At 38.9% G+C, this 17,632-nt stretch overlaps 1 long non-coding RNA gene across 1 annotated transcript; it reads left to right on the top strand.

Moving 5' to 3' along the window:
* The first annotated feature begins 10,585 nt into the window (after positions 1 to 10,585).
* On the top strand, positions 10,586 to 14,858 carry LOC137097076 (uncharacterized). The gene is made up of 3 exons (XR_010909958.1): positions 10,586 to 10,652; positions 10,735 to 10,830; positions 14,297 to 14,858. It is a non-coding gene; the product is annotated as an uncharacterized lncRNA (long non-coding RNA).
* The last annotated feature ends 2,774 nt before the right edge of the window (positions 14,859 to 17,632 follow it).

Here is a 17,632-nt window from a genome sequence, read left to right as displayed (position 1 = left end):
ATTATATTTAGTTTTTGCTTAATTTAATTCTTGCCCAATTATATCTGTATAATTTCAAATACTATTGATTACTTATTTATCCACTTAGTTAAACAGTACCAAGGTGGAAGTGTTCTCTTGGGCTGTTATTACAAAAAGCTCAAAGCAGCTTGAGCAGGGTGAGCTCCAGTCTGTCAACTCCAGCTTTCCATTTGGGGACATGAGAGAAGCCTCCAACAGGATGGCAACACATCTGGGCGTCCCCTGGGCAACATCCTTGCAGACAGCCAATTCTCTCACACCAGAAGCGACTTGCAGTTTCTCAAGTTGCTCCTGACACGAAGGGAAAAAAAAGTTTGAGCCATTATATATTTTTAAATGTGTTTTTTCTTTGGGTCCTACAATGAGAGCACATAGCTTCCCTTTTATAATATTGTCATGCTCTGATAGACATCTCTAGTGACATAGAAAGCACTAGACACTAAAGGTCACAGAGGTATGTTTACATGGAAAGGTCACAGAGGTATGATCATGGAAAGTCTGCAACTATCCCATTGACAATAATGTGCATCAGTGCCGCTGCCCCCCAACTTATTCCCAAACTATTGCATTGTTTTCAGGGGCAATCATCTTGTGTCAAAGAATGAATGCCTTCTTGTTCAACTGAACACACTGTATTATACAGGCAGATGCCACATTACGCTCTAGGCTTCTCTTTGACCAATGGTTGAGTTATCTTGCAGCTTATATAGCAGCAGGGATATAATATTTAACTTTCTATCAAGTAAACTAAACAGGAAGAAAGGAATACTATCCTATTGACATAACCCTTGGGCAGCTCTTAAATAGACAATAAGAATAGTGTCTGATGTGTGATCGGTGATCACACAGGTTTCAGAATATCCCATATAATTTGTATATAAGGTGTTTCAAAATAATGGATCCCATTTCATATTCTGCTGCTTTGAAACAGAGTCCATCATTTTGAAACAAGATTTGTTCTCTATATATGGAATAACATTGGGAGTGGAGGAAGGGCAGTGCTAGCGACACTATCCCTCCTCCACATTACAACAAGACATCACAATGACCTCATAGTGGACAGTACTTAATAGATCACTGAGTTGGAAGATTGCAATAAGAGTCCAAAAATTGGGACTTGAGTGTCACCCTATAAAGCAGTGGTTCTCAACCTGTGCGTCCCCAGATGTTTTGGACTTCAGCTCCTTGAAATCCTAGCAGCTGGTAAACTGGCTGGGATTTCTGGGAGTTGTAGGCCAAAACACCTGGAGACCCATAGGTTGAGAACCACTACCAGATTTTGGACTTGCTTCAAGCACATATTAGCTTGGACTAAAAAGAGAGAGTGAATAGAACGGCATTCTGAACTTCCCATAGTAGACTCTGACAACCTTGTTGCACTTGTGTTTTTAAAAGAGTATATAAAACATGTGACCTGCTTTTAATCATGCAAAAATTTGGGGTTTATAGTTTGAGGAGGGGTTTTTGAAATTCTCAGCCAAAGAGCTCCTCACCCTAATTAAATTACAAACCCCAGAATTCTGCAGGAGGCAGACATAGGATTGAAAGCATATGCTCACATTTCACCTACTCTTTAATAAAAAACACTAGTGTGATGAGGTCAAGACACTATAAACACATAGCCACAGAGGTAAGTAAGCAAATAAAAGTCTCACGATGTAGCACTGTGAACCGCCCTGAGTTCCCTTCGCGGTTGAAAACAAATACTGCAAATAAAATAAATAAATAAATAGTATGACACAACCCACAGTCACACATAGGCCCTGGAGCTCTGTTCCTTTGTGTAAAATTAAATCCAAACTTCAATTCCAGATAAAGGCTAGAATAGTTATAAACAAATTTAATTATTTATCATGTCAGAAGCAAATTGAGAGCACAGTTGCAATGTATTTAAAAACACAAACAAAGTTAAAAACTTGGCATTCTACGAAATGTCCTTTGACCAGTAACTGAACACTTGGAGTGCCTCTGGTGTTGCTATGAGAAGGTCCTCCATTGTGTTATAAACAAAGGGAAACAGAGACAGAGCAGTGTTCTGATCAATTGGAATAAATGGTTCATGAAACAATGCCATATTTACTTATTTCTTTATTGCAGAATGTGTGTCATTATGACAAACCCCCTTCATCTTTCTCATGCTCCATTGATTGCTATTACTTACTTTGTCTGCAGCCATTCTCCATACATCTTCTGTTTTATTTCTTGGCTTATTATCAAACTAACACTAACTAGAGGAGACAGGAGGACAGTAAATTGGTTTGGATAAAACCTATTTTTGCAAGTTGGGCAGTGGTAGCAGTGACTAAGCTGTTGTCAATTGTTAAATTATGGGGAAGGAACTCAAAAAACCTCATAAATGACTGTCACAGATCAATCCAGGTATAGTCTCTTGCAGGTATGAATCAGTATACACGATTTAGTCTACGCTCAGAGTAAGAAAATAGCATACTACCTGGACATGATCGGGGAATCTTGCAATTTATTGTTCTCATTCATATGTTTCCAAAAATAAACAACATACATAATAGGACTTTTAAAAAATAGAGAGCATTAACACCTATTTAATAGCTAACAAATGCCATATATTTCATGAACTACAGGCCACAACGCTCACTAGGGAAAACATCTATTTGAAAAAATCTGTGATGAAGATGTTACTATCACATCAAATACATCTTCAGTATTGAGTATGTTTGGGTTTTTATTATTTTGTAGTTCATGCTTGACACCCTCAAAAGGGAACTAGATCTTGGTGCTGCTTTTCATTCAGTTTCCATTATTTTCTTCCCTTGGAAATATAGGAATTGTCCTACGTTTTCTTGTATTGTTAATGGATAAAGGGATGGAGGGAACCAGTCCACCAAATGCACAGTTGAATCTTATATGGATGTGCGGTCTTGTATCTGAAAGTTCTCTTTACCGGATAAATAGTAACAGAACATAAGATGCCTTAATGCCATCTATTTTTTATTGTTGGACAGAGGAGTTTAAATAAATATCTATTTATCTTCTGTGTTGTGTGTTTATTTCCATTTAGGAGTTAAAACAAATGGGGCACATGGTAACCAAAATTAAATGATATTTCAGTGGAAGAGTTCACAATATAGTTCAGTCTTTTATAGTAAGATAACTGAGAATTAAAGTAATTAAATCAGCTGGACAGATTATATAGCATTCAACACAAATATCTCAGAAATCAATGATTTCTTTTAAAACAGAATATAGTTTGACTGAACCCCAGGAAGTGGCTCAATAAGAGAAGCCATCCACTGTACCAACACTCCAAGTAGAAGTGAAATAAAATTATGAAAAAATAAGTTACAGGATTGGTTGGGAATAGCTGGGATACAGTGTAAACCAGGTATGGGCAAACCCAGGCCCAGGGGCCAGATATGGCGCCTTGGGCTCTTTTCTCAGGCCCTCCTCTCTCATCATCTATCCTTCCTTCTGTCTTTCCTCCTTCCTTCCCACCCCTTCCTTACCTCCCTTTTTCTCCCTCCCTCAATAATAATAATAATACTCTTTATTTATACCCCGCCACCATCTCCCCAATGGGGACTCGAAGCGGCTTACATGAGGCCAAGCCCAAACAAAATTACAATAAAATAAAGCCGAAAACGCAAGCAATAAACAACAACATAATCCTTCCCTTCCACCCTTCCGTACTTCCTTCTTTCCTCCCTCCTTCCCTCTCCCTTCCTTCCCTCTCTCCCTCTTTCCTTCCTTCCCCTTTGTCTTTCCTTCTCTCTTTTCTCCCTCCCATTCCACCCTTTCATTCTTCTCTTTCTCCCTTTCTTTTTTCTCTTTTTCCTTCCTCCTTTCCTCCTGGGGGATGTTTAGCTGGGAGAAGAGAAGGTAGAGAGGGAACATGAGAACATTGTTTCAAGATTTGGAAGGGTGTCCTGTTGAGGAAAGGCAAAACTGACTTTCTGCTGCTCTGGAGACCAGGGCACAAGGGAGCAATGGTTCAAATGGCAGGCAAAGAGATTTGATTGAAAAGATTTGGAAGAGCCTCCTGAGAATAAAGAGCTTGGAGATATAGGCAGCCTTGGAGTGTGGTGGAGTATCCTCCTCTGGAGGCTTTTCCACAGAGGCTGTCTATTGGAAGTGCCTTCTTGCATGGCAGGGGGTTGGACTGGATGGCCCTTGCGGGTCTCTTCCAGCTCTAGGATTATATATTCGGAGTAGGCAATACGGGGTCTAATGGATACACTTTTTCTCCCGTCCATCATTTCATCCTGACAAGGGCTAATCCTTTTGGGATACAAACATTTCCCGTCTTTCCTTCACTTTCTGCCTCCAAAAGAGAAAAGGGAGGGGAGGAAAGGTCAAGGAGGGGACTTGGGGAGACCCCCTACCTCCGTCCCGGCCCACCCCACTCTGGCCTGCCACGCAGCCCCCAAGTTAGAAAGTTTGCCCATGCTTGGTGTAAAAATTCAGAAGACAATGAAAATAATAGCCTTGTTATATACGAAAAATACATGGGTTGGTTGGTTTAGTTTTGGGTAACAATTTGAAAGTGAAAGGTGATTTGGGTGGTGCTTGAAATTCTGTTCCAAATCACAAGAGACAATGGAAGAAGGGGGAGGAAAGTTATAGCAACAGGAACATGTAGCATAAATAAAGGAAACTGAACATAATCAAGAATAATTGTACCAGGGAAAGTGAAAAGGCAGATCCTGCTTTTGGTGTAATGATCTACAATTTTACCCTGTAATTTTGCAGTGAGAATCTATGCAGTTTTTGGATTTCAAATTAGCAAAATACATCTTGCAGGGTCTTCAATGAACTACTGAATTTCGGTGAATGAGGGATTAGGACTAGGAGGGGTATTTGACAGTATGTAATGACTGCCAGCTACATTAAATGGTATGCTTTTATCCAAGAGTTCCCTAAGGAGATGGAAGTCCTTGTTGCTAGTTTCTTTAAAGGATAAATTTAGTTACCATGACAATTTATCTGAATAGACCAGTTGGGAGAAAACAAACAAGCTGGAATTCCTTGTTCTCTCTTGTTGGAGCTCGGCACGAAGTTTGATTTACCAGGCTCTTGAAGGAAAACATTGAAAGGTAGGATATCTTGTCTACACTTCAGTGTGCAAAGGGGTCTTGTAGCACTGTTGAGACTGAAAGATATTGGTCACATACATTTTGTAGACTGAGATGAAACTTTGCTACAAACCCCTTGCACTCAATTGGTCTCAGAGATGTTGTATCCCATTGCATACTGATCCAAATTGACACCTCTATGTCTTTGTATACTCTTCAGACCTACTAATCTTTGTGTATGCATCATTTATATATTATTCTGACAATGTATATGCTGGAAAAAAATTGTTGTAAATGTCTCCCGGTAGTATGCGTTTTGACTTAAAATATGTAGGCAGAGTTGGGGGGTGCTGTCGCTCCATCCATGCCGAGGAGCTTTCCTCCTATCAATGTCCTTAAAGGCACCTCCCTACTGAAAGCGGTACTTATTTTATCTACTCGCATGTCTGCTTTTGGCCCGCCAGGTGGGGAGGTGCGCTGGTGCTAAAGGCGGGTGCTCACCCTGACCTGGGCTCAAACTGCTGACATTTCAATCAGCAGGATTTTTCGGCAGTACAGCAGTTTAACCTCCTGTGCTATTTATTTATTTATCGTGTCAGGAGCAAACCAAGCAGTTGTATTGCATTTTTTAAACACACACACACACAAAGTTTGCGAACTTGGAATTTTATTAAATGTCCTTTGGCCAATAGCTGGACACTTGGAGTGCCTCTGGGGTTGCTATAAGAAAGTCCTCCATTGTGCATGTGGCAGTGCTCAGGTTGCATTGTTGTAGGTGGTCTGTGGTTTGCTCTTCTCCACACTCGTATGTTGTGGATTCCACCTTGTGGCCCCATGTCTTGAGGTTGGCTCTGTATCTCATGGTGCCAAAGCACAGTCTGTTCAGCACCTTCCAAGTCGCCCAGTTTTCTGTGTGCCCAGGAGTGAGTCTCTCATTTGGTATCAGCCATTGATTTGGGTTCTGGGTTTGAGCCTGCCACTTTTGGACTCTCGCTTGCTAAGGTGTTCCAGTGAGTGTCTCTGTAGATCTTAGAAAACTATTTCTTGATTTAAGTCATTGGTGTGATGGTTGATATCCAAACAGGAGATGGGCCAGAGATGTTACTGCCTTGGTCCTTTCACTATAGGTTGCTACTTCCCAGCGGATATCAGATGGTGTGATACTGACTAAACAGTGTAATTTCTCCATTGGTTTAGGGCGCAGACACCCCATGATAATGAGGCATGTCTCATTAAGAGCCACATCTGCTGTTTTAGCGTGGTGAGATATGTTCCACACTGGGCATGCGCACTCAGCAACAGAGTAGCAAAGCGCAAGGGCAGATGTCTTCACTGTATCTGGTTGTGATCCCCAGGTTGTACTAATCCGCTTATGTATGATATTGTTTCTAGCAGCCGCTTTTTGCTCCTGTGCTAAGCCTGGCCCCTTTAATTAATACACTGCTTTTCTACCAAGTGGTCCCTCTCCTCAGGATGATTAAAAATTACAGTGCAGAATAAAAAAAATGCAATTTAAATCACCAAACTAAATTCAAAGTGTAATTTGTAAAATTTACCTCATTATGAGCCATTTTTACCTCTGCGATCTGCTTTAACTCTATTGATGAAAATGGATAATTGTTGCAGGATTTAGTATTAACATGTTTTACAATTCAGCCAGCAAATGAATTACAATTAAATTGCAATTATCTACCAGCAAAAACAGCACCTAAAGAATTGCTAACAGTATAAGATTGATTTTTTTATTTTGCAGTGATTTGTACAAGAACATGTTTGTAACCAAACATTTTGAAAGCAAGTTCCTATTCTCAATGTGTTGCCACCTCTAATCAGTAAAGTGGAATGATTAGATGTATTATCTTTAATCCATGAATAATGTTTACAGTTTATATTGGTTCGCTATTCTTTTCTCCTTGTTTCTTAGTAATTGGGGTGTGGACAATAGTGACCAGTTCTTCAGAGAAGTCTAGAACTTGTGTGGCAACTCCCAACAGGTTTTACCACTGGATGTTGCTAAGAGTTAGTATTGCCTAGGAATCAAGAAAACATCTACACTCCTATAAGTCGAGATCTGGAGAAGGGGAGTTTTAATATTTCTCCAGTTATTGTTCAAAAGCATCTATAAGACCGAAACTAGTGTGTATTTTCAGGCGAAAAATATACACATGTGAATACTTCTCAAAAATAAATTTAATAATGCAAATGACAGAAGACTATATTCTGATATAGAACAGGACCTGTATCAGATTTTTGCTCTAACTTTTAATAGTTAATTTTTTTTTATTAAATTACGTCTATTGGAAAGAGGCAGAAGAAGACATTTGGAGACATGTTTGAATCATTAGTTCAGGAGAAAACCAAAACAATTTGGCAATGGAAAAGAAAGGATTAAATACAATATAAGCTTTTCCAGAACCAACTTTACATATCATATTTGGATATCAAGCACCTCTGCAAAAAAAACAAAACAAAAAAAAAACACCAACAATAACAACATGTGGACATCTTATACAAAAGGAAATTTGTCTCAGAAGCCTTTATATATGGTAAGTAAATGTATATTTAATTTAAAATCTAGAAGAAATATATAACTAAAATGATGTAAAACTAGATTTATTTACTTCTGTGTGTAGCTTTTCAAAAATATGCTTATTTCAACTTCATAGTTGCATAGAAAATTTATAGAAAGTCTGGTATTAGAAGCAAACAAAAGGAGTTAAGGTTTACCGTGGGAGGTGGGTGGATAACATCATTCCAGGTACTTGTACATTGCCATAGTTACATTTGGGAATTGGTACTTAGAAGTTTGTTGTTAAGGTGTCAAAGAATAGTTTAACAGTCATTTTGCTTTTGCATAATTTGTCTACAAATACTAAACTATATATTAAAAGGCAGAGTCAACGAGAAATGAGAAATTATATCAATAGGAGATTATTATTGTTTTTAAACTGGTATTCAAGATTGCAAACGCTATATATATAGCGTTTGCAATCTTGAATACCAGTTTTAAAAACAATAATAGTCTCCTTTTGATATATACATACACACGCACACACAGAGGCATGTAGCCGGGAGGGGGGGGCTTGAGGGGCTTCAGCCCCCCCCCCCCGAAATTCTCATGGTGGTCCGCGAGAAGGCCTTACTGGTACATTATTTAAACTGTTATGTTTATTCATATCATGATCTGATCACCGTGCTCAATATATCCCATATGCATGGGGATATTTGGATAACAATACAAAAGGTTTGCTCCCTCCAAATCAAAATCCTGGCTACGGGCCTGTGTGTGTGTGTATGCCTAACCTTGCAGAAATTAATTTTAAATGGGTTCCTGGAATAGATTTTTTGCATAATAGCAGCATAGTCAGTTTTGTTTCTATGTCATTTCCCTACAGGGTCATAAAGAAACAATTGCACTGCCTCCTATTAACAAAAGGTTACTAGAGAAAACAATTGCTGTACGTATGTTTAATAATAATTTACTTCACATTAAACACTGTAAAATTGTTTGCGTGCTGGCCCAGGAAAATAATCCAGTAAAGTGGCTGTATCAAACATCAGATTTTGGGTGTCATGAAACCAATTGTTATGTACATGCTTTGTGCACTGCATATCGTCAAGCAGTGAACTTGTAGGAGTTCCGGGAAAATATTATGCCTGGCTTTATTATGCACCATCATTTGGATAGGCAGGAGGCACTTTTGCTGCTCCACCATTGGTTCCAGATATTGGGACAACAGTCTGTCAAAAGATTTTCAAACATATAGTACAAAGAGAGCATTGAAATTTAAAATGAATTAGGAATATGTCTGAAACAGGCATTAATCTGTGAACCCCAAATAGAATGGGAAAGATGGGAGAGTCTAGACAAAACTAACAAAATGAATTCCAATAGGAGTAAGTATAAGGTGTTACGTGTAGGCAGGAGAAATTATATCCACAAATACAGGATGGGTAACACCTGAAAGGTGCAGTGGGTTGAGCTGCTGAACTTGCTGACCAAAAGGTTGGTGGTTCAAATCTGGAGAACAGGTCAAGTTCCTGCAATTAGCCCCAGCTTGTGTCAACCTAGCAGTTTGCAAACATGCAAATGTAAGTAGATCAATATGTACCGCTTCTGTGGGAAGGTAATGGCGCTCCATGCAGTCATACTGGCCACATAATCCTGGAGGTGTCTGCAGACAATGCCAGCTCTTCAGCTTAGAAATGGAGATGAGCACCACCCCCAGAGTTGGACATGACTAGACTTAATGCCAGGGAAAACCTTTACCTTTACTAACACCAAGTTTGAAACCAGTACAAGGATCTAGCAGTCTTTGTGGACCACAAGTTAAATATGAGTCAATTGTGTATTGGGGTGGCCAAAAAAGCCAGTGCAATTCTAGGCTGTATCAACAGGAACTCTAGGATTCTATGAAGAAAGCAGGAAAATGGGCTCAAATAAAACCCATTTAAATGAATGTGTGAAAGCAAATATTGATGGGGAAACATTGACAGACCTCAAGTTTTAAATATCTCTAATGTTGATACCGGAGGACCTGGTGCAATGGGTTAAACCTTTTTGCTTGCAGAACTGCTGACCGAAAGGTCCATGGTTCAAATCTGGGGAGCAGGGTGAGCTCCCGTTTGTCAGCTCCAGCTTCCCATGCAGGGACATGAGAGAAGCCTCCCACAGGATGGTAAAAGTTCCGGGCGTCCCCTGGGCAACTTCCTTGCAGACAGCCAATTCTGTCACACCAGAAGCAATTTGCAGTTTCTCAAGTCGCTCCTGACATGAAAAAAAGAATATTGATACCATGAAGATTACGTTATATAAATAAAATATACTGGGAATATATGTTTCTGTCTAGAAGATGGAAATCTTAGTATAATGGGGCATGGGTAACACTATTGAGTTCTGCTAGGGCACTGGGACTAAAAGCATAGATGTGGGGATTGAAACGAAGCAAGAAAAAAATCAACCAAGATTTCCAGTTCATATCAGCCCAACCTGAAATATTTTTAAAACCACTTAGATGGAAAAAAAATTGAATTCCAATAAATGTTCAAATAATTTAATTTGTCTTTATTTGAGGCGGGAGGTCTACAGCCAAAGATGTTCTAAATGTCTCTGAGAGTTGTTCTTTTCATCACAGATTTCACATTCACAGAAAGTTTTGTGCAAAGACATTTTTTTTTTCAAAGAGGACTGAGGTATGTTACTATGATGCAAAGTAATTCTAATGTTCAGTTTAATAATCCAAGTAATAGGCAATTCTAAGGCTATGAAGTTTTTAGAAAGATACATGAGCAGTTCTTTCTTTCTGCAACGCCCCTTCAAAAACAACGTCTGAAAATATCATCTAAAACTACAGAGAGGGAGATTATTATATGAGAGAATAATCTTGTCTCTGACCAACACTTGGCAGTGACTTATAAACACTTAATTAAAATAACCTCAAATTGTTAATTGGAGGAGTTATTGATGAGATATTGTTTTTAATTTACATATTAAATTATCTCTAGAAACAAAAAAGTCATTGGCATGCATTATATATGAAAGTAAATGAAGAAACAGACCTGCATGTGAGGATGCACTTAAAGGTCAGTGATTACTTCTTGCCTTTAAACATTTTGGATGGGCTAGAAATCGAACTCCTCTAACATCTCCTTTGTTCAACTATAGCAACACATGCATTTCCGTTTCGCTAAAAGATTGAATCATGCATCAGAGAATAAAAGTCAACAACACTTGAGAAGTTCAGAAACATTCATTATAAAGGTAAGGCATACCGTCATACTTTCAGTTCAATTACAGTTTTGAGAGCCTGTCATAAACAACAGATAAAATGGTAAATAGAACAGCAGATAACAGGTGAAGGTTGACACAATGAAATTGTTGAGGTCTGGTCTGAGGAGAAGGGGGACCCTTTGGTGGTGGGGACTAGTGCTCCTGAATTGGAGTCTGAATTGGAGCCCCCATTTCTGTAGTGTCTCAGGGAGAAAGTAGCTCTCCTCTGGATAATGGGAATCGCCTTACAGATAGATCTGCTTTTAGTGAGAATGTTTCCCAGGAAATGCTGCCAAAGGCTCTTCCTTATCCTGAGAAGGAAGCGAGGGAGGTGGAAGAAGTTGGATTGTTGCCTATAACTCAACACCTTTAGTTACAGAAACATGGTGCCAAGGAAAGACAATTAAGGTTTTCCCAGTGTTTGAAAGATAAACAAAGGGATCCCAAGTGTTAGACTGATAGTGTCTCCATGGGAACAAATTTGGTTTCTTAAGTTAGCACCTTGAGTTGTTCTGTGTGAGAGCAACTTTGAATTTTCAAGAGAAATTCACCTTTTTCATGTGCTTCCGGCCTTGTTTTCATGTCATGTTTTCTTGCTTGGTATTAGGGAATCACATTTTGCATACAGTTCTTCATCTAAGTTCTATGGATTTTTGGCTTTACTTTCAGTATTGGGTGCTGCTGTTTGTTGCATCAAGAATACTATGACATCTATCCCTATTCCCCCTATCTTTTTCTTTTTAACTTTTATTTGTTAAAAAAAAACCCTTTCAATAAAAATATATTTCAATTAAAATATATATTTTTAAAGAATACTGTGACATTAACCTATATTTTGGAATGATATTTGAAGCCAGTATTTGGGATGTACTTCTGTTTTTGCCTTTTATGTATATCTTGGAAATACTTTGCTATCTTGTACTCTGGAATATACTGCTGAACTAGCTTTTTCTATAGAACACTCTTTTCTTTCATAAACTTTAAACCAGTTGATTGATTCCTACTGGCTGAGCTGTATTTGGACCAATCAGCTCTCCATTTTGGGTGAAAAGGTGTCACATAGGTGCTTGGGCTGCAACAGCAATCCACCAACATCTCATCCCATAACAATTGGGGGGCGCTCCATGCAGTCATGCCGGCCAAATGACCTTGGAGGTGTCTACGGACAATGCTGGCTCTTCGGCTTAGAAATGGAGATGAGCACCACACCCTAGAGTCAGACATGACTGGACTTAATGTCAGGGGATTACCTTTACCTTTTTATACATCTTAAAGATGGCTAAGCTTGAAACTTTTATTTCTTCCTGACATCTCATTTTATATGTATAAGGAACCTTTTAGCATGGAGATACATTCCACCATGTGAGTTATACCCCATCCCCATTTCCAATCTGAGGTGATACAATTCGGACATAGACTCATTTCCCCATGTGCTATTACAGAGCTATTTATTAACCAGTGGAGAGGTTGTGTGTGAAAAGAGAAGCATGCAGCTAAGTTCCTATAGCTGCCTTGATGCCTTCATGCTATGTGGCCAGCTGTAGGAGCATGGTTGTTAACTTCTGTTGACTTCAACTGAGTATAATCTTATGAATGATCATTCCACTTCACCCTATAATCAACAATCATGTTCAAGTCTTGCAGATTCAGGACCATGGCTTCCTTGATATGGTCTATCTGTTTTTCACGTGTTTTCCTACTGCCGTCTAACCTAGAACATATTATTGCCTTTTCTAGTGCGTCATGTCTTCTCATGATATGTCCAAAGTACAAATGCTTTAGTTTTGTTATCTTTTAGGGAGAGTTCAGGACTGATTTGTTAATTTATGAATCTTTTTAGCTAATAAAGTTTCTGTAGAATTCTTATCTAACACAAAACTTTCCAAATGAGTTGATTTTCTTCCTAGCAGCTTTTTTCAGGTGAACAACCGTATTTATAAATGGGAAATACGGTGGCATAAACAATTCTAACTATTATTCAGTTATATATCTTGAAACTTCGTGATCTTATCTAGTTCCTTCATAGCTGTCCTACCAAGTTAGGCATAAACTTAGATTAAGTTTCTTTTCATGTGTTTCTTTCTGAAATTTTGTTGACATGATTCAGCCTTTGTATTATATCCTTTGACTGCTTTTTCTACATTTCTCTTCACTATAAATGCCACCTCGTTTCTTTTAAATTTTTCTTTCCTGAGTAAAACACTGAGTAATTATCTGACTCAGAATGTCCCATTCCTGGCAACTTTAGCTTGCTCACACCGAGTTCTGCAATGTTTCTATTTTCCATTTCTTGTTTTGCTGTGCATACCTTCACCTATTAATGCTTCTCAAATTCCATATTCCTATAATATGGGCTGTGTAGTTTCAACCTTTCCTTTCATCTCTGAACATGTCAACAGCTGATTTTCCTTTCCAGCTTGAGACTAGCTGCATCACTAGCCACCTCACTCCGTGTAGTTGTCTTCTGCTGTACCCCAAAAGCTTGTTGAGTACCATCTCTTCTGGCAGTATGTCTTGTTTCATTTTGTTTGTGTCATTGTGGGGTTTTCATGGCAAAAGAAATTCAAAAGGGTTTTACCGAGCCTCTTTCAGCATTAGCAAACATTAGCTATGACTCCCCTACCATTGCCTCGAAGAGATCATTTGCCAGTATTTCTCCCATTACTGCTTCTGCCAAATTGCTGTTTGTTCATTCCATCTGGCTCCTAGGGTAAAAATCTATCTGCCATCAGCATAGCTTCATGCCTCACAGGGGCATGCAATCCTACTACTGTGAAAAGGTAGTACCATTGTTGGAAATCATTACACCAACTGGTCTAATTACACCATCTGGTGTAATAGAAACATTCAGGTACATACCCCTGAACACCTCTTTGCTGTTCCCTGCTCTCCACCAAGCAGTAAAGGGTTGTTTTTAAGGGAAGGGGGGGGGACTACAGCAGGTTATATGTGTTTTTGGAGGACAGGAGATCTTTCACTTAGCAGAACTTTATGCCATATCTTCCTGATTGAGGATCTTGGTCAATATATTTTGCTTTTCCCCCAAGAGGCGCAAAAAGGCATGCATCTCCCCATTTTATCCTCACACTAATCCTGTAAGGTGATCAGTCATTAGAAAAGCTGACTGACCCAAGTTTAATCAATGAGTTTCATCTCTCTCACATGTGTGTTGAATATTCATGCATTGTGGCTTATCACAGATTACCTCTTTCATATAAAAATGGTGCAACAAGGAATTCAACTGCTTATATACATAACTAATGAAAGTCATTTTAAAATTCCCAAGCCATCAGTTTAAGGTAGTGTCCTGTTCCAGTGTAGTCTTACTGCTCTGATATATGCTACCTCACTTAAAGTGAATTGATATTTTGAATGTGGGCTCAATCTCAATAATCATATGGTTCTGTCTAACGGCTATAACACTGATTGCAAATTTGTTTCACCCCCTTCTTTTCAGTCTGAGGAAAGTATTACAGATGAGGCCAAATACCCCAATTCAACATTCAGTGTCTTTCCAGATGAATCTCTGGATAAGGGTGAACCTGCTAAATTGATGGAAAGGAAACTAATTTCCCGGCAAAAGAAAGGAGAAATTGAGAGGTTAACATATACAAAGGGATGGCTGCTCCAGACACAAACAAGTGGAGAAATCCTTCATTCAGAAGAGACTGGGACAATTGATGAGAAGAAAATCAATAGAAGGACAACAGATTTGTATAGAAGTGTGTTATCAGCTTCTCTGGGGTTATCAGATTCCAGTGTCTCAGAAGATAAGAAACCAGATAGAGATGTGCAAAATGGAGCCTCCTCTTTAACTAGACCTTATCTGGAAACCCAGATGGAAGAAATAGAATTGTCCAGTGCACTTTTGCTGAAAAACCAGGGAACAAGTAATGATACAAGATGTTATCATTACAGCCTTCCAGATGGTGACACAAACAAGGCTGTAATTAGAGGACAAATCAAGTTGCCATGTCTATCCAGAAAGAAAATCTTCATGGTCTATATCTGTGGAGACTATCAAGGTACAACTAATCCAATATTAAAACAGAACAAACTGAAGTATTGGGATAAGAATAGATTTCCATGAACTGGAAAAACAACCAAAAGTATTTTGACATCTCAAAGATTAATCAATAATGGAAAAGGTTATTGTGAAGTACAGGCTTTTGTGAAGTCCATCAGATGCTTGTCCATGAAAGCTTCTGTCATAATACAATTGTTTATCTTTAGTTGGGTTTGTTCTTCTGTAAATTGTGCAGTTAAAAGACATTATAGCAGTGGCTCCAAATCTTTTTTTGACCAGAGACCACTTTGACCAGGGACCATTCTCCAACATTAGTACCAAAAGGGTTACCTTTAGTCAACTTTAGATTCGGTTTGGTTATTTGGGGTGCATTAGATAGACCACATCAGCTCTAGTTTCTGATACAGAACATATGCCATTCAATCGTTGCCATTTGCTTGCCCACAGAAAACCATATTTAATAAGTCTCAGCACTATAAGAGGGTTTCGCAAGACCAGTCGTTCTCTTTGCAATGGTGTAATAACGGTGAGGCCATGGGACCATATTTTAGTTCTTGTGGACCACTGGTTAGGAACTACTGCATTATAGAAATGGGGTAGTTATGCTAAATGGGGATTACTTCTTTCATTCTAAAATGAAACATATCATAAATGTACAAGAGGGATAAATCCATATTACAATGGACTCAGAGGGGTGGAAACACATGAATTTCCAGAAAAAAACCAAGAATTCAATGGATTTTAATGAGAATTGCATCACTTCTCATGGCTTACACATTCTGCTGTCTTTGGTAAAATAGGATTTTGAATGAGTACAGATCCCACCGAACCCTCCTTAAAACTATCACTCAATTCGGGGTCGGACATGGGATTTATTTTCTGTTCTCAGCAGATAAACTCTTCCAATGCAAAGTAAAAGTACGACCTTGCTCAAGCTAATGGGAAGCTGTAATTAAAACCCATATAGTTTTGAAAGAGGCCAATACCTATAGTAGATTTGCTTTGGTAACAGAATAAGAAGAAATATACCCCTCCCTGCAGAAAAGGAGCAATACGTCAACATCAGGTTGGAGAAATTGTGTGACCTGCAATAGATAAGTCGTGAAGAAAGGGCTTGCTGCACAGGGCCGAGGCTTGGGCTGGGACTTGAGTAGCAACAGATATTTGGCTGAAATTTGCCCCAGAAAACATGCAGTAGAAACTTGATAGAGAAAAAACCCCTATATAATGTGTGGTCAAGGGGTGTGGGTCACAGCAGCCTTTTTAAAGTACTGTGACCTGCGTGTGCAGTACAGCTGATCCATCTACTTATGGCCATACTGGAATAAACCTTGCTTTTGCTCTTCTCCTGAGACTGGACTTTCAACAGGGGCTCAGATTTGGGGTCTCTTACAGTTTTATAACAATCTAACTCATACGTTGAATGTCTATTAGAAAATTAAGTCTCATTGAATTAAATAAGGCTTATTTTCAGAAAATTTTCTGCCTATTTCTCATGTCATCAGATTTGAATCTGAGATCCAAAGACAAATTCTTGTGATGTCACAGGAGGAAATATGAGCTGTAAGTACATAGCACAACAAGGATCTCCCTTCACTCATGCAGAGAGCATTTTTACATTACAGCTAGAATGATTCTTTATAACTCATATGTTAGAAACTTGCCAATTTCTTCTGTATTTCCTGATGCTGGAAAGTGATTTTTTTTTTAGCAGTATAACATTAATTGAGTATCACATTTTGGTCATGTCATCAGATTCAGAAGTAGAACGAAATGCATTGATGGAGAAGTCCTTTTCTTGGCTATACAAGTATTGTAAAGAGAGAGGTTATGACTTCCGAATGGTGGACCTGAGATGGGGGATAAAAGATGGCATTACTAATGACCACAGCATGGCTTCGCTGCATTTGAAGACCTTAAGAAAATGTCAGCAGTTGGGATTCCAGACCTTCATTGTAAGTTGCAATGCATTTTTTTAAAAGATAAGCTACAACATTTGGCTTACATCAAGCAGAATTTTAAAAACCCCAACAATATGACTTGAGTGAATGGTGTTTGGACTGATCAAATGCAAACTCCACGTGAACCCCAGGATTATTTTTGTGGCTCCTAGGACCAAGTGAATCAAATATACTTTTCCATTCCTTTGCTCCAAGATGCTTTCTGGAGGGCATAGAAGCCATTTTTACCATGTTTGAAAGCCTCCCCAACATTAAAACGACAACAATAAAAATAAAACCATGAAAATGTTCACCCCAAGATATTTGGGGGGGGGGGGGGGAGAGAATCCCCTTCATGTTGTGTGTCTTCAATGAGCCAGTTCAGGCCCAGGAGAGACCTTTGAAAAAGAAGTTATCAAGAAATGAGATCTGCTCACGTTATGTTATTTTTTAAAAGGCCCAGGAAAGTCCAAAAGCATGATAAAATGCTCCTAGTAGCTCCTACAGATTTTTGGAGATATGTGGCCAAAAAGAAACTGGTTTTGCCCGAGTAGATATGATGGGGAAGTGTGGTCCTCTAAGTTCTCCTCGGTGGGCAACGTAGCTTCCTAGATTCCACCAGTTGTCTCTCCCTGATTTAAGTGGATCTACCTGTACAAGCACCGCGGTAGCGCAGTGGGTTAAAATGCTAAGCTGCAGAACTTGCTGACCAGAAGGTCAGTGATTCGAATCCATGGGACGGTGTGAGCTCCCATTGTTAGTGCCAGATTCTGCCAATCTAGCAGTTTGAAAACATGCAAATGTGAGTAGATCAACAGTTAACACT

Source organism: Anolis sagrei, chromosome 5, assembly GCF_037176765.1.
Source record: "Anolis sagrei isolate rAnoSag1 chromosome 5, rAnoSag1.mat, whole genome shotgun sequence".
Taxonomy (NCBI): Eukaryota; Metazoa; Chordata; class Lepidosauria; order Squamata; family Dactyloidae; genus Anolis; species Anolis sagrei.
The sequence above is the reverse complement of the archived record's forward strand: the minus strand, read 5'-3'. Positions and strand labels throughout refer to the sequence as shown.